The sequence below is a fragment of the Mirounga leonina genome, unplaced genomic scaffold, assembly GCF_011800145.1.
Source record: "Mirounga leonina isolate KUSES-001 unplaced genomic scaffold, KU_Mleo_1.0 Mir_128, whole genome shotgun sequence".
NCBI classification, from domain to species: domain Eukaryota; kingdom Metazoa; phylum Chordata; class Mammalia; order Carnivora; family Phocidae; genus Mirounga; species Mirounga leonina.
Genome location: NW_023270320.1, coordinates 6,247,583 through 6,266,181, shown reverse-complemented (window position 1 = coordinate 6,266,181; position 18,599 = coordinate 6,247,583). Strand labels below are relative to the sequence as shown.

The following is an 18,599-nucleotide window of genomic DNA, read 5'->3' as shown; positions in this document are numbered from 1 at the left end:
CATCCAGAGCTGCGAGATAGTAAATCTGTTGTTTTAAATTTTGTTGTGTTTAAGCCACTAGGTTTGACATCATTTGTTACAGAGGCAACAGGAAACTGAAAGCATTTCCAAACACTCACTTTGTTGTCCTTAGTTCCACTAACATCCCTATAAAGCATATAAAAGGGAGAGGGAAATTACTATAGATTCGTTAAACTAAGATTTAGGGAACTTGAAATAGAAATATCACTTTAAAAAGTTCTTACCTATCACAACATAAATACTCCTATTTATGGATATAAATATACTAATGTGACCTACAATTTATCCCTGGACAGCCAGAAAAAGCCATTAGCTTTTAATTGCTAGTAGGGTGTTGCTGCCACCTTTAATACATGCAGAAGAAAAGGAAATTATTTCTTCCCATTTTGTTGGCACAGTCACTGCTGCTTTCTATGCTTGGGAGTTTACTTTCATTCTAGTCATAGATGTGATACAAATAATGAAAGGGCAGTAAAGCCATTCCCATACATGACACAATGTTATGGGTCCTTTCATTACTAAAATACATTTTTTAAAAGATTTTATTTACTTATTTGAGAGAGCTCTCGAGTGAGCGCATACAAGTGGGGGGATGAGGGGAGCAGAGGGAGAGGGAGAAGCAGACTCCCTGCTGAGCAGGGTGCCCCCTTACATGGGACTCTATCCCAGGACCCTGAGATCATGACCTGAGCCGAAGGCAGACACTTAACTGACTGAGCCACCCAGGTACCCCTAAAATACTGTTTTTAAGATTTTCAATTTCGGGCGCCTGGGTGGCTCAGTTGGTTGGGCGACTGCCTTCGGCTCAGGTCATGATCCTGGAGTCCCTGGATCGAGTCCCGCATCGGGCTCCCTGCTCGGCAGGGAGCCTGCTTCTCCCTCTAACCCTCCCCCCTCTCATGTACTCTCTCTCAAATAAATAAATAAATCTTTAAAAAAAAAAAAAAAGGATTTTCAATTTCTGATAACTACAATCACTGGGCCATACTGGATTTTGTGAACAATTTTCATAAAAATATGTGGGGAGGGGGGAGAAAATCTGCAATAGTAAAGACAGCACTATGGTAAGAGCCATTAAAAAAAAAATCTGTTAATTTAAACATAGGATAGCCGATTAAAAAAGAAAAGCCTCACATAGCCATTCAAAAAAACTATATTACACCAGTATTTCTCTAATGAATAACCTCTAGGTGGGACTGTATTTTGTTAAGGCAAATAACAATAAGTTCCCTAAATAAAAAGGCTTTCATTTACATCTTAAAACACTGTAACTATTTAAGAATATGTACAGATATAAGTAAAAATAGAATCCTTCCCACACTTACCATGTTGGCATTTAAAAATCAGAAATTAAATCACCTAATTTACTGCAAGAGAATATTTTTGATTTCCAACTATTTTTTTTTTTAAGATTTTATTTATCTGAGAGAGAGTGAGCAAGAGAGAGAACACAAGCAGGGGGAATGGCAGAGGCAGAGGGAGAAGCAGACTCTCCACTGAGCAGGGAGCCTGATGCACGGCTCAATCCCAGGACCCTGGGATCATGACCTGAGTTGAAGGCAGACACTTAACCAACTGAGCCACCCAGGTGCTCCAACTACTTGCAGATAAATCATTATCAGCCAACTACTGTTTATATCAAAGTGTCCATGTCTGCTACACAGCACTGTTTGTTCATAGATCCTAAGTCAAAACAACACATAGGAAAATCAGGAGTAGGCAATTCTGCTGGAATGGTTCTCCTATCATTCCAACCAATGGTATACAAAATGACTTCAAGTAAACCCCTTGATCTCTAAGAGGTTAGGAAATGAGGCTCAATACTCAAAAACTGATCATGGAAATATTTTCTCACTTTTCCCCTCTATTTTGTCAACTCTCTGAGGCTTTATGTGGATGGGATTTATTTAGTACATACATGTATGTCTGGACTAAAGTTTGTTTTTAAAATAAGAATTCCCGGAGAAACATTTCTATACAAAATCATTCTAAACTAATCACCTTAAATTACCCACACCAACATCATTAAGATAATCAAAACCTTGTCGATTCCCACATTTCAAGTGGCATGTTATTCCAGATATATATCTTATTCCTCACAGAATCCTTTTTGTTCTGTTTGTGACATGTGGTTCATTACTGAACACCAACTATATGCCAGACCCTGTTCTAGGTCCTGGGAAATCAAAAGATATAAGATTCTGGTCTCATGGAGCTTAATAAGCACGAAAATTTCAGATAGTGTTAAGCTACTATAAAACAGGGTAATAGGATACAATGACTGGAGGGCTAGATGGTATAAATAGGATTCACAAAATCAAAGCCAGGAATTAGTCATATGTAAAGATTTGAAGAGGACAAGTGAAGAGGTGATCATTAGGCATATCTTATTTCCTTTCAATGTCTCTTTTTGTTTCAGAGGCTTCTGAGATATGGCTATAGTAAAAAGATTTAAATAATAGTTTAGTCAAGCATTTATGAAAAGTTTAAGCTTTAAATATTATTTAACTGGAATATTCCAAAATACTACTGAAATGAAATTATTCTGTTGGTCAGCAGTGTACAGTTGCTTAATTGTATTAATTAAAAGAATTTTTAAAAATAGCTTTCGAATAGCTATTCTAAGCTGTTTTCTCTGACTAGATTTATTCACAGACAGTATTTTTTAAAAATGAGATTTTAAAACCCAACCCCACAAAAACACACAAATACAGTAATCATAAGAGCAAAGAATGTGAAAAAATATGTCCACTTCTACTTCTTTCCTTTATTAAGAGTATCTAGGAATGGGGCGCCTGGGTGGCTCAGTCGGTTAAGCATCTGACTTCAGCTCAGGTCGTGATCTCAGGGTCCTGGGATCAAGCCCTACATGGGGCTCCCCTCAGCAGGGAGTCTGTTTGTCCCTCTCCCTCTGCCCCCCCACCAGCTCAGGCGCATGTGGGGGCATGCTCTCTCTCTCTCTCTCTCCCCCCCCAAAAAAAGAGTATCTAGGGACGCCTGGGTGGCTCACTCAGTTAAGCACTGACTCTTGATTTCAACCCAGGTCATGATCTCAGGGTCATGAGATCCAGCTACATGTTGGGTTCCATGCTCAGCAGGGAGTCCACTTGAGATTCTCTCCCCCACTCTCTCTCTCTCTCTGTCTCTAAAATAAAAAAATAAATCTTAAGAAAAAAGAATATCTAAATCTGTGCTGGCCAAATGTGACTAATTTTAAATAAATTAAAATGAAATAAAATTAAAAATTTAGTGCTCAGGTACACTAGCCACATACCAAGTGTTCAGTATCTGTATGTGGCTAGTGGCTGCCACTAGCCACATTTCCATCATTGCAAAAACTTCTATTGGGTAGTGCTGATGTAAATTATTTTTCAAATTTGAACAAAAACATTCCAAAAGAGCTTATAAAAAATAAGGTTTCCCATAAACTTTTTAAAGGAATGGGTGAATAGTACTGTGAAGCCAGAAAGAAGTCACAGAAGAGGAGGTTTAGGACTCAGATAAATTTGAGGATAAGTAAAAATGTACTCTGCCATTGGTCTTTCAGTAATGAGACTGGAATTTTAGTTCTGATTCTACCTTTAACTTAGCGGCATGAATTCTGAAGGGATATATAACATCTTTAGGCTTCTGTGTATAGCTCATAATGGAGGTTAAATCAGGCAATCCAGATAACTGAAATGACCCCAAACAATGGGAAACTGGGCCGTGATTCCTCCTAGTTATCGATAAATGTATGGTTTGGATCTTCATTCTGACAAGAATATATACGGTTTTTTAAAAAAATTATCTTTAAGGTCTAACCTACCATATTAACATTACATAAAGATGTTACCTGTTTTGTTTTATTTTTTTTAAAGACTTTATTTGAGATAGAGAATGAGAGCTAGAGAGAGCATGAGAGGGGGAGGGTCAGAGGGAGAAGCAGACTTCCTGCCGAGCAGGGAGCCTGATGCGGGACTTGATCCTGGGACTCCAGGATCATGACCTGAGCCGAAGGCAGTCGCTTAACCAACTGAGCCACCCAGGCGCCCTGTTTTATTTTTCTAAGTAGGCTCCACATCCAGCACAGAGCCCAATAAAGGGCTTGAACTCACAACCCTAGAGATTAACACCGGAGCTGAGACCAAGGGTCGGATGCTTAACTGACTGAGCCACCCAGTGTTCCCCGCCTTTTTATTTTTTTTTAATATTTTATTTATTTATTTGACAGAGAGAGAGGGAGAGAGCACAAGCAGGGGGAGCAGCAGAGGGAGAGGGAGAAGTAGGCTCCCCCCGCTGAGCAGGGAGCCCAATGTGGGGCTTGATCCCAGGACGCTGGAATCATGACGTGAGCCAAAAGCAGATGCTTAACTGACTGAGCCAGCCAGGCGCCCCCCGCCTTCTTTTTTAAAGAACATTTTGTTTTTAAATACTCTCTACACCCAACGTGGGGCTCAAACTCATGACCCCGAGATCAAGAGTTGCATGCTCTTCCAATTGAGCCAGCCGGGCACCCCTAGATGTTCATTATTTCAAAGAGCAAACAATTATATGAAATTCACAACCAATATCTATTTCTGTAAATAAATAAAATTGTAGAGGGTAAGATCAGCATGACCACTATATTGCTTTCTACAAAATTCTCTAAGTAATCAAGGTGTTAGACAAGTGGCACATTTTCTTCTAATTTTTATTTTTAATTTTCCTGAGTCTATACTAATAAAAGAGCAACACTATTTTTAAAAGCATAACTGTACTACCCCACAATCTGTTTAACTCTAGTGTTGTTGGCCCAAATATTTTCTGAAATTTTCACTTAAAAATTTTCCATGAAAACCATGTGGACGACAGTTAAGGATATTAAAATATCCTGTATTAGGAAGTGACCTGCATGAAATGAACACAATGAAATAAATAATAAATAAACCACACAACCCTATGTTGTACTTCAGTGAACTAGAAATTGTGTCACTAAATACAATTACACAAATTTCATTTGACTATGATTTCTTTGTTATAGAATATTTTAGGTTGCTTTGTAGTTCTCATTTTTTCCTGACTAAACCACAGTACTACTGAACTGCCTTGTACCAATACAAAACCTACTAGTAATACACCCTGTTTCCCTTATCTATTTGGTTTAACCTCAACTGTCTTCACTTTGTTCTTGACCACACCCAGCAACAACAGACACAATATTACCACTTGAAGAAAATTTAAATTATTTTTCAATCCCTTACATCAAGGGTACTGGCTCACACTTAAAATTACTACAAACTAATTAACTCCTAACAGTCATCTTGTTCCATTCACTATGAAATTTAGTAAACTAACAAGTCGATCCACATATCTTCCTCTTTCACCAACAAACTTTTAAGTTATAGTACAGTGGTTTCTGAGTTAGTTCTTAAAATGGTGCAAATGTTCAAATTTGACTTTTTTACCTTATATTCTCCATTCCCTGCAGCAAGGCAAAAAAGAGAATGCATCGCAGAAATGATATGTAGTTTTTATTTTTATTTACTTATTTTTTAAAGATTTTATTTATTTATTTATTTGAGAGAGAGAGAGAGAGAAACAGCACGAGAGGGGAGAGGGTCAGAGGGAGAAGCAGGCTCCCCACCGAGCCGGGAGCCCAATGTGGGACTTGATCCAGAACTCCGGGACCATGACCTGAGCCGAAGGCAGTCGCTTAACCGACTGAGCCACCCAGGCGCCCAACGATACGTAGTTTTTAAAATACTAAGTAATTTATTGTAATATCTAAAATCATAATTTACTGAGTTTATCTTTCCTCTAAAGACCAGTTTTTGGTTCATCAGGTTTTTCACTTTAGTATTTTAGGATCAACTGTATTCAACATTTCATCTTGAAAATAAGCAATAAAAGTTAGAACATAAGGCACTTCATACCATATACTCAAATTTTACACTCACCTATTTGCTTAATCAGAACACTAAGCGTTGGTGAAGCTATAGCCATCGTGCTATTGTAATAACAGCAACTGTGGAAGTAAATTTGGACTGGAAAGTTAACTTCATGTTCGTACTTGTACCAGCACGAATCTTTACAACTGGGAAACACTCATATAACCCATGCAACGATTCTGTTCAAGCATTAGTTACTGTTCAACTTTTAACTTCTATGAAAGCGAATGTAGGCCAACTGAGTTCATTTCTTCATTAAACATGGGACTAAGAGCGAGTTCATTTTGCAAATGTTATTTTTCTTATATTAAAAAAGTCATTAATTATCAGCTGTATGCCTGGTACAGTTCCAGGTACACTCTAGCAGTTCTACTTTGGATCCCTATAACTCCAAAAAGCAGTCATTTTCATCTCCAGAAATGACAACACTGAGCCTCTGTTGTTAGGGTGGGAATAGGTCTCCTTGATTCTTGCCCTATACTCACTGCCCACTGAGTTGGAAAAAAAAAAAAAGATGTTTTGTTAAATGGCTTAAAGCAAACAGAATGACCAGAATGACAGAACAACTTTCAGGGTGAAGGTCAGTTAGAGCAAAGCAAATCTCTCAATAAGAAAAATAAAAAAACTTTCTATAGGATAAGCAAGTTTGTTACCATTAATTATATAGATATAGCACATTTTCTACAGATATTTTCTAAAATAAAATGTTTCTAAATAAAATATGAATGAAAAGAAACATTTTAAACCACATACAACTTCTTTCAATAAAGACATTTTGACTGGACAGGGGAATGATTTTATAATTAAAAAAAAATCTGCCACATACTTTGTTTCTTAAACTTTAAGAAACTTTGCATGTCAGGTTTTCTTAACATAGGAAATACGAGCACCTTCTTCTCATCCATGACTTTCTAAACTCACTCATAAATGGATGTAAAGTATGTATCAGTCAATTATATCTCAATAAAGCTGGAAATAAAATTTAAAAAATAAATGCTGGTGATTACAAAGAAAAACTATGTATCACACAGGCAATTGTGTTATTGTATGTTTGTACCACACTTTAAAAATCAAAAAATTCGACAAAGCTTTTCTGACATTGCTGGGAGTTTAAATTGACTCAAAATTTTCTGGAAATGCTCTAAAATTAATTGTGATAAGGGGCATCTGGGTGGTTCAGTCCACTGAGTGTCTGACTCCAGGTTCTGGCTCAGGTCATGATCTCACGGTAACGAGATCAAGCCCTGTGTTGGGCTCTGCGCTCAGCGGTGAGTCGGCTTGGAGATTCTCTCCCTTTGCCCCTCCCCCGGCCCTCTCTCTCTCTCTCTCTCTCATCTCATAAAAATAAATCTTTAAAAAATAGTAACATTAAATTAGTTGTGATGGTTGCACAATTCTACAAATATACTAAAAAACACTGCATTGTGTACTTTAAAAGGGTTAATTATATGGTACGTGAATTATTTCTCAACAAAACTTATTTTAAAAAAAACCTGGGATGCCTGGGTGGCTCAGTCAGTTAAGCATCAGACTCTTGGTTTCAGCTCAGGTCATGATCTTGGGGTTGTGAGAGCAAGTCCAATATGTACTCTGTGCTCAGTCAGAGTCTGCTTGAGATTCTCTCCCTCTGCCCCTCCCCCCATTCTCACGCACAAAAGCGTGCACACAAACTCGTGCTTTCTCTCTCTCAAAATAAATAAAATCTTTTAAAAAACCTTTGAAATGTTTGTGTCTGTTATGTAATTCTACTTCTAGGAATTTATTGTAATGAAATAATGACAGGGTTTTTTTTGTGTTTTTTTAATGTGTAAGGATGTTCATCAAATCATAATATCCAAAAATTGCGAACTGCCTAAAATACCATCAACAGAAGAATCGTGAGCAGATATGGCACACCTATACAACGAAATTATATGTCAATTTAAAAAAATCACAATATCAAAAAAATTAATTTCACAGTAAAGCATGCTACAAAATAATACTAATGTATAATTCCAGTTTGTTAAAAAAAATACATAGATGTGTAAGAAAAAACACTGGAAAGATATAGAAATGTTAATAGCTACTTCCAGTTGGCAGGCTTTCAAGTGATCTTAATCTTTTTTATATCTCACTGATTTTCAATTTCTCTACAATAAACAATCCTTTCATAACTTAAACACAATAAATGTTATTTTTAAACTAGTAGCCACTTTGAAAAGTACAAATTTTCCATTAAAAAGTAAAAACTAAAAGGGCCATCAGCATTTCTTAGGAGTATTATGTGTGTGTGCATGTATGTATATGTGTGCAATGCTTTAATTAATACATTAACTTCAATACCTTAAAACCTTAACTAATTCTATCCCTAATAAAATAAATTCTAATGATCCATGCTTAATTTCACAGGTGATAACACAGAAACCATGAGCTGGCCAAAAGCATATTTGTAAACCTAATCTAGGTTTACAAAATTATATTAAATCATGTTTGCTTCCACATCTAGGAAAACTAACATGTTCATTTCAAAATCTAAAATAATTATCTTTGCTAGGGGAAAAATTAGCCAGAATAAAAAAACAGCATTCTACTGCATTAAAGAAAGGAATTCAAGGGTATGGTAAAAGCACAGCAAGAAGTTTCTCATCATAATCAAATATGAAATACTATGTTCTAATGTATTTGGATCCTGCAGAAATCATAAAAGAAACAAACAGCTTAAAGTGACAAAATTACAATAACCAAATAAAGGCTTTAATTTATGTATGTAAATGTGTTATAAAAATGTCTTTTTCAAATCCACATTGCAGAATTTTATGCAAATAGACTGTATTTATCACGTAGAAAGGAAAAAAATTCAAGTTTTTCTATTATCAAAGTCCTCAAAAACCAACATTTAACCCTTCCGAACATGTAAGAAAAGTCTAGTAAGACAGGGAAGCAAAATAAAGTTTCTCCACTTTCAAAAAATTTGATTCACCTAGACAAAATACAGAAAAGGTAAGAATCAAGAGGCATCAAGGATGAAGTGTCAAAATAGACTGTCACTACTGATTACTTCTAGGCTATTACTTCTTGAATGGTTACATTAATGTGAAAGCTAGAGAGTCTAAGTTTTTATAAAATAAGATACTTAAGTTAGAATATTAATATATAGCAAATTGGATATTTTCTAAGCAAAAGTCATTGCTAGAGGGCGCCTGGGTGGCTCAGTTGGTTAAGCGACTGCCTTCCGCTCAGGTCATGATCCTGGAGTCCCGGGATCGAGTCCCGCATCGGGCTCCCTGCTCGGCGGGGAGTCTGCTTCTCCCTCTGACCCTTCTCTCTCTCATGTGTTCTCTCTCATTCTCTCTGTCTCAAATAAATAAATAAAATCTTTAAAAAAAAAAAAAAGTCATTGCTAGAATCTGCACATCAATCTAACACCAGTAGTCATTAAATTCTAACAAAAACTGCAACAGACATGAACTCTGAAAAAAAAGCCACTTTGTATAAAATGGCATGATTCTTACAGAATTTAGTATTATTTTTCGTTTCACATTCATTAATATAGCACTAAGATTTCAAATCACCAAATGACTATACTGCTAGGAAACAGGTTTTTTTTTAATTATCTAGATAACACTTTTGATAATAACAAAAACTGGTGATTCAGCTTTTACATTTCCTGACCCTTCACGGTTATTAATTTTTCAGGTTACTTTCAGGATGTCGTTACCCTGAAAGCCCGACCACCACCAAGGTAACACCAGCTAAACCAATGAGGTGGTCTCTATAGCTTTCCTTAAAGGGTTTATTACCTTGGTGGTGACTACATGATGTTTACTTTCTAATTATTTGCTTATACTGTACATTTAGGTTTTATGCTTTTTTTTCTTTATATGTCATGTTTCACAACTTAAAAGTTTAAAAATGTTTCTTTTTTAAGGTGCTTTGTGTGTGTGTGTGTGTTTTTAAATGTACAGTTTTCTTAAGACTCTACAGCTAAGAGATACTAGTAATACAAGACTCAACAGACATACTATCTTGGCTACAGCCAAAATGCCATTAGATAAAAGCAAGCCTCCATATTAGACTTCTTAACCTCAAATCAATTTGATAAACTAAGTTTTGTTTTACTCGCAAAATCAGAGGAATACATACATTTCTTAAATTTAAAATATCTACTTCTATATTTCAAGATGTACATAAATTATACCAAAATTTAAAAAGCATGTTCTATGGTAGAAAAATACTTTATTGTTATTTAATGTTTATTAAAAGAAAGATAATGCAGGCTATGAAAAGAAGTCAAGAAACACAAATTTTTAAAAAAGGTTAAGTAAGCTCCACCCTTAAAGTGGGGCTTGAACTCATGACCCCAAGATCAAGAGTCACATGCTCTACTGACAGCCTGCCAGGCACCCCTGAAAAAATTCTTTTTAAGTAATCAGACAGAAATCTGAAAACCTTATTCTACGTAACATGTCAATCTATTTAGCCTGAGGATTTCCTGAAATCTCAATTTTCTCATCTTTAAATTTGGGTTAAATAATTCTTGTGCTTTCCAACTTCACATTTTAAAACAAAGTCAAGTTATTGTGTAAGAATTCAAACATCTCAGAAAATGTAGTAAGTGCAAGGTATTAAATTTATCTATGTATTCATATATTTATATATCATATATATAGAATTCATATACTTATAAGATACAAAATTTTTTCATTGTCCTATTCACTTTCTCAATATAGCTCTAAATCTACATGGAAAAAAAGGAACCTAGTAAGAAGTAAGAGTTATCATTGTAGATCAGTCAATGATGACACAGATCCATATCTTAAAAAATTAAAAAATAAGCCAAGAATCATTTTTCACAGAGCTTTTCAAATTCAAAATCTCATCAATGGGCAGATGTACTTTAGGAGTAACAACACATATCCGTCTAGTAAAAACTGAACATTCTCTAAATTCACAAAATTTTAATTATGCTTTTTACCTTCTTTTTATGCCACACTGTGCAGGCACAACATAATACAGAAGTGTTTGAAAGTACTTATTAAGTACTTAATAAAGTCAACAATAAAAACCAAAACCAAAACTCTGTAAGCTTTTTAAAAATGCGTTAGGTAGTTGTAGCATAGGTAGTTGTAGTATAATCATTTTCTTAAATTTACCTTTATTAACATTTATAAAAAGATTAGCCTGCAGAAATAAAGGTCACCATTCATTTAAAAACTCAAAAGCTGGGCATGTTATTATTTTTTTTTTAAGATTTTTATTTATTTATTTGAGAGAGAGAGAATGAGAGAGAGCACATGAGAGGGGGGAGGGTCAGAGGGAGAAGGAGACTCCCCGCCCAGCAGGGAGCCCGATGCGGGACTCGATCCAGGGACTCCAGGATCATGACCTGAGCGGAAGGCAGTCGCTTAACCAACTGAGCCACCCAGGCGCCCTGGGCATGTTGTTTATTAACAAAGGAATAAATCATGTTAATTGCTCTTTCAAAAAATAACAGACACTACTTTTTTTTTAAAGTAAAACTAAAAACACCATTGCACCAAGAATCAGATTTTATAGATACCAAATTCTAAATCTTTTTAAGGCTTTTATATTTTCATTTTTTAAGTGTCTAAAACAGACTTTGTTTCAAAAGAACCCAAAGAATAAATATCCATGGTAACTTATTTTCTTCTTGATAGACAAAAATAATTAAAAATAATCAGTGGTGCCTGCTAAGATCTTTTAAAAGTTGTTTTCAATGAGCTATTTTTTTAGCTCATTTTAAAAAAAACTTACCAGTGCCTCAATTTTCTTTCCAAGTTCCTTTCCAGGACCATGATGGACCTCTTATTTTTTCATTTCATTGCTATCTTATTTCACTGATAATTTTATTAAAACAGAAAAAATTCTGCCAAAACCACTTCATTACCCAAAACACAAACTTTAAGATACTTGCACAGGCTTCATTTACATATGCAAAAATATTTTGTGCATATGCTATATGTACAATATGGTGAACAAAGTATGAAAAAAAAAAGCAAGATCCTTTGCCTCACTGCAAATTAATCCCCTTGCACTCATGCTAAACGTGCCTAACCTTGAATGATCCCCCTCACCTTGAGCTTTTACAGAAAGCTCAAATACCTTCATAATAATGAAGTAATGTAGTGTGGTATAAAGAGCCAGATAACAGGTCTGTCACCAAAGCTTTGAACGTAACTTCCTCAGGCCTCTGTTTTCTCTTATAAAATAAAGTAGTTGGACTATATCTCCTCCATTTAAATAGGCTGTTAGGGACTTAATTCAAGACCTGCTATATTACTTAAAATAGCAAAAAATCTGTTAACATCCTAAGGTTAATCAATATTCCAAATAACGGAATACTATGTGACCCTTAAAAAAAAAAAAAAGCTGTAGATCAATATGTGCTCACTTAAAAGGATGTCCCAGGTAGCCTATTAAAGCACAGAAGCAAAATGCACAGTATGACCAATTTGTATGCATTTGAAGACAGATATGCATATGTATGTACAGATATTTTCTAGGACTCAGAAGAAACCTCAAAATGGTTACCAAGGGGAAACAGGGTGTTAACTTTTTTTTTTTTTTTTTTACCTCTTAGCCTTTTTATAATATTTGGAAAAAAAATAATGAACATATATTATCTTTACAAATTTTTATAAAGAAACTGAAAGTTCTGCTGATCCAGGTTCTGTAATTAGAAAGACCTGGATTCAAATACGGCTTTGCTAGTTACCATCTGTGTGGTGTTGAGTTACTTAGCCTCAATTTCTCCACCTGTAAAAGGGAGTTAACCAGTAGTAACCTCATACAACTGTTGGGAGGATAAAAGGAAATCATACATGTGAGACACTCAGCATAGCACACTGTAAGAAGATGACTAGTTAGTAGCTTTCCTATGATTATTATTCAGAATCAGATTTGACAATCTACTCAGTGATGACCAGTCTCAAAGGCAACCAATTTCCTTTACCCAAAATTCAATCAATGTGTTACTATAAGAAAGAGCGTACTTATTAAAGTTTTTAAAAAAGCTATCGCAGGTAGCAGGTGTGCTGATAGACACAGTAATCAGAGCAAAGTCTGGGTTTTAATTAATTATCATCTAGCTAGAATAGCCCTCTTCATTATATGGATACCCATCCAAGGAGCCAGAATACTCATTGCAGCTAGGCAGGAGACCCTGATCTTGACCGCTGAATACACAGGAATACACTCTTTTCTTTTTTAAGTAATTCAAGCTTCTAACATGAGTTTTTTTATTTTAATATAAAACAATTTCTCGTTTTCCTAAAAATTTGTGGCACTGATAGTTCATGCACACAATTTACCAATTAATTGTCGATAACATGTCCACTGAGTGGAAGACATAAGAATGAAAAATCTCCATAAAAATAAATTCCAAAAAGCATACTGAATGGCATTTTTGAGTGAAACTTTTCCTCACAGAATTTTTAAAAATTCAGACTGCTTATCTTCAAACCAAAATACTCCAAGTTGTAAATCTGGCCTTTAAACTAAAAATACTCTCACAAAGTACCACTCTAACAATATTTAATTTCATTTTTCCAACACACCAAGAATACATCCTAAACTTCTTTGTAACAACTGAAAGGATGTTGCATTTAGACAGGTTAAATCAATATGGAGTACAACTGGTTTGAGTCCATCATAGCACAATTTTAACAGGCCTTTCTGGTATTAGACAACAGTTTCAAAATCAATATGATGAATTCAAGTTTGGATTACCCCAATTACAATCATAAAACAAAAACAAAAGGTCACACACACACACTTCATCTCTTTCAATATGAAAATAGGCTACACTTAACAATTTATCTACTCTAAGTTTGGCAGGATTTAAACCTTTAGAACAGTAACCATTTCAAATTGCCCAAGTAGTTATATTTTGATACATTGAAGAGTTACTGTAGCTTTCCTGAGAGTAACCTGAAGTTCCCACCAAAACAAAACAAAACAAAACAAAGAAAACAAAAAAAAAACAAAAAACTGGCACCTCATTGAGGCTCTAAGAACTGCATGCCTACTTCATAGATCATTGCACTGTGCTGAACTAGCATCTGGAGACTGTACTGTGCTATACACAGGAAAGCAAAGGGAAGGGATGGAGGAGAGAGAGTGCATTAAAAAAAAGAAAACACTTCTTAACACACCCATCACCTATAAGCGTGAACTTCCAGAAACACTATTTTAAAATACATATATTTCTAATTTTCCAACATTCAAAATACAGCAAGCAGATAATCTACCACAAGCAGATCTTTCTACCCCATCTCACCCCCCCCACAGTGCTTTGCCAAGAGCACAAGCCCAAGAAAAATAACCAATGCAATTTCCTTGTTTACGTAAAGAATTTCAGAAAACATGATGACTGCTTCTGAAGCTTCTAAAACAAATGAATTTTCAATATTTAAGACTTTATGATCACATTTGAAATATGATAGTAATGATTCCTTCAGCTAGTAAAAAAATAGCTTCAACTTTATAAAAAGGGTTAATTTTACACTGCAGTTCATTAGCATGCCTTGTTTGCAACCAGAAGGAAGAGGGAAAGGGGGTGGGGGGAGCAGCAAAACACACAAGATGGAAAACATCACTACCTCCTTTGGTGGTTATGAATAATAGTAAATTACCACAAGATGTATGGGAAGAGTTCATGAATAGAAAGAACGGGGGCTAACAATCTGAACTGGCCCCTTCCAGATTCACACTGATGTCGGAAAGAAGGAATTTATTTACACTGCAGTGCCTGGCAGCAAACATGGCTGCCCCTACCCCCTTTAAATCTGAACAGTCTTCACTCCCTCAGCAAAACCATCAAATTATGGCCATGTCTCTAGTGTCTTGCTACCATAACACTAACACATCTCCTCCTCCCTCAAAACAGTAAAACCCACACCTCCCCATTTCACAACAATCACAACACCATAACCACTAGCTTCTATATTCTCTAGCCTTGAAAGAAAAGGCCCAGAATATACAGAAATACGGGAACAAAAGGCTTTCTCTTCCTTTAACAACCCCCTTCCCCTTCTTTTCCACCCACTCTGTGATGTTTGGTTGATAGTTCTCATCCTTCTCAACATTTAGTTAATTTCCTTCCCTCTACCAATCCTAGATCTTCCAGTTTCCTGAGTCTATTTCCTATCTTCCTATGCATCCTGTCTCAATAATTTCTTATCCCTTTTCTAATCCTTTTCCTCCACTTCCATTCCCGCGTTTCTCTTTTGATGTCCATTTCTCCATCAAATTCTACCCCTCCCCCCAGACTCTTCTAGTTTCCACTCTGCACCCCCAAACCTCCCTATTTCTCAGTCCACCCAGGTCTCTAATCTTCTGCAAACCTAACTCTTCTTCTCTTTCCCTGCCCCTCCCCCGTTCCATCTCTATCCCCGCCCCCATCCCACCTCTACTCCCAATTCCCAGCTCAGCGCCACTCCATCTCTTATCCCAATCCTACCTCCCCTGCCCCACCTCCCTATCTCCTCCACACCCCTCACCTGGCCCTCTGCTTTACCTTCTGGGCTCCCCCTGAACGCTTTCCGGCCACCCGCTTGTCCTCCCATCCCTGCTGGGGTCTCTCTACCCGGGTCCCATCCCTAGGTCGCCCCCTCCTCGTCGTTCCCTCCTCAGTCCTTCCTTCCAAAACACACACGCACGCGCGCGCGCGCGCACACACACACACACACACACACACGCATTCACTTTACCTTCAGTTTGTTCCATTCTAACCCCCCGGCCGTGTCAGTACGATCACAGGAGAGACACGGAGGCCCGGAGTGGGGCTGGGGTGCGGGCAGCCGCCGGGGCTGCGGGGGGAGGAGACGGAACCGAGCTAGGCCGCATGAAATCCCCGGGCTAGATTTCCCTCGCGCCGGACGCCTCTGCCATGGCTGCCGGCACCGAGGAGGGCCGCGGCCGGGCCGGGCCGGGCGTGAAGCTGAGAGGAGGAAGGCTGCGGGAGGTGGGGTGGGCAGGGGCGGTGGAAGGATGGGGGGTCGCCGCGCAGCCTCTGCTGCTAGAGAGAAGGCTGTGGCTGGCGGCCGGGCCGGGGCAGCAAGGTCCTCGGGGGCTCGAGTTGGCTTTCGCACGCCTCTCCGCACCGACCAGTGGACAGTCCCCTTCGGCCTCCGCCTCCGTCCTCGCCGCCGCTGCCGCCGCCGCCCGCTCCCGCCGCCGCCGCCGCGCACAAAGCCCCCCCACCCGGCTCTCGGAGCGCCGCCGCCGCCGCCGCCGCCGCCAAATCCTCAGCCCCTCATTGGCCGCTGGCCGCGGCGCCTGCCGGGAAATGCAGTCCCTGGTTTGCGGCGCAGGGGGGCGAAAGGAGGAAGAGGGTAGTCGGCGGGGCGGAGAGGAGCGGCCCGAGAGAGTCTAGACAAGAAGTGAGACCGCAGGCGATAAAGGCAGAGACAGGAAGGAATGATACGAAGGAGGGTAAAAAACAAACAAACAAAAAAACAGAAGACAGGTTAAAGGTTGGGCCTGTGAGGTAAAATTGCGTTCGTGCGTATTCTTCGAGACTTGTTCAATAACAGCACATATTAAACACCATATGGTACTCCTCAGAGTGACACTGCTGCACACTCCCTAGATGTTAGAAACAACCTACAAACGAGTGCCGGGTTAAGGTGACCGGGAAAGGGAAGAACAATTTGTGTGCCTCCTTGGGTGCCTTCTGTCCGACAGCTGTCAGAGTCAGGGCTTCCTATTTCACACGGGTCTGCGTAAGGAAACCGTGGCAGCAATTTCAGACCTGAGCCGTGGGGAACAGTCTCTCTTTCAGCCTCGGATGTGAGTCCCGGATGCCCCCCCGCCGACCCCCGTCCCGCCCCACGATCGCAAGCCGTGCGGCATCTCAGGGTGAGGAAGCGCTGACCTCCCTGGCAGCCACCGGGCCCCGCACGCCTTCTTCCTGCTCGCACTGCGGGCCCGGAGGCTTGTGGGTAAAGAGGAGGACGTCAGCGCCGACTGCGGCCCGGACCCCTAGGGACCCAGAGAGCTCGGTGCCCGTCACGTGCCTGGGCCCTCTGCTGCTCACTGCCAGACCTTCGCTTCGAGGGATGGGAGGGCATCAGTCCTCGAGAGAACTCACGCAAGAAAGAGCGGAGGAAACTGGAGTCAAAATTCTCTGTAACCCTCTAAGCCCTCGCCATGCTAGGAAATTGGTGTTAAACAATGGAAGGTGTGTGACACAGTAAAGTCGTCTTGCCGGAGTGTACAAAATTTGGTGATATTTCCTGGGGCCTGGTGGTGATGACTTAGAACGCTGCGGCACAGAGACCTGAACGTACGAAGGAAATACAGGCAGCAGCAATCAGATGAGGAAACCTATACTCTGCGCTCTGTTCTGAGAATAATAAAGCTGTGTCACTCCTAGATGTTATATTCTGCACCGACATTATAGTTCTGGATCTGTTTGGCACGGCCACAAGAAATTTCTGATATCTTTATCTTTAAATACCATTTAAACAAGAAATTAAAAGATTCCTACCGATCAATTATTTTAATGACTACTAATTATGTTTCAGGTTTTTAAAAAACATAACCCTTTAATTATACTATAGATGATACTGAGAATTAAGCATTCTCATTACTGTTAGTCATTAACTATTTTTTTCTTAAAGATTTATTTACTTATTTGACACGGAGAGAGAGCACTACAAGCAGAGGGAGAGGCAGAGAGAGAGGGAGAAGCAGGCCCCCTGCTGATCCTGGGATCATGACCTGAGGATCATGGGATCCTGAGATCATGGGATCATGACCTGAGCGGAAGGCAGATGCTTAAACAACTGAGCCACCCAGGCGCCCTATTCATTAACTATTTCTAAACATATGCTTATGTAGTACCTGTTTTGTGCAGTACCAAAAGTTAAAGGAATCAGTAAAAAGCACATTTTTTTTAAAATGTCTTTTTAGAACACAGACCTCTTAAAGAGGGCCTCCTGAGCTTATTTCAGTTTGATTGTGTCTCCTGGAAAGAGGTTAAATTGGTCTTTTTTCCCCCTATGATCCTTTCTACCACCATCCTTCCTCTCCATCTTCCTGTATACTCCTTGCTTTGTTGATAAACTGTTGCCTTGACCAGACACCTGGATTATCCCCTTGAGGAGAATCTGGTAAATTGACCTCAGGGATTTTATTTTAATCTGTTTCTAGGCTGACAAGAGTTGAAAATTAAAGTTCTGTGAAGTAGATATATAATCTCTTCCTGCAAAACTTTAGAAAATATACTGTTAATAATATTTGCTCTTGAGCCATATCTAGGGAAATGGCCATTAAAATTAATAATTTACATTTTTAGCATCTAACATCTTCTGAGGTTCAGATAATGCTTTCTCTTCTCCATACAAAATGAGCAAACAGTTCATTAAGACAGCAATCTAACACAATTCCCAGGGCCAGAATTAAGGAGAAAGGAATTTTTTGTTTCTCTTCCGAAGATCATATCCAAAAACTCCTTACATGATAAATCACTTAAATCCTGAAAGTCAAAAAATTGCCAGGCCTGACAGCAGAAGGCAAACATTGCTTTGAACAAAGGGATTTCAATAGGAAGGTTCTTAACCCTTCCCTTTTCAGAATAGGATTGCTGACATATGACTGTAGTAGAAAATCTAGCTCATCTTTCCAATACTGAGCTTGGAATCATTCATCTGGTTTATGAATACT

General features: G+C 38.5%; 1 protein-coding gene across 4 annotated transcripts in view; it reads right to left on the bottom strand.

Annotated features, from left to right (window-relative positions):
• Positions 1–16,097, bottom strand: part of NSD3 (nuclear receptor binding SET domain protein 3) — a 118,480-nt gene extending 102,383 nt beyond the window's left edge. For 3 of the 4 annotated variants that reach the window (XM_035004020.1, XM_035004022.1, XM_035004021.1), the window contains exon 1: positions 15,641–16,094. The gene's annotated coding sequence lies outside the window, so the exon portion shown is untranslated. Of the gene's footprint in view, positions 1–15,640 lie in introns of all 4 variants that reach the window. The other variant, XM_035004023.1, reaches the window with a different exon arrangement.
• Positions 16,098–18,599: the final 2,502 nt, after the last annotated feature.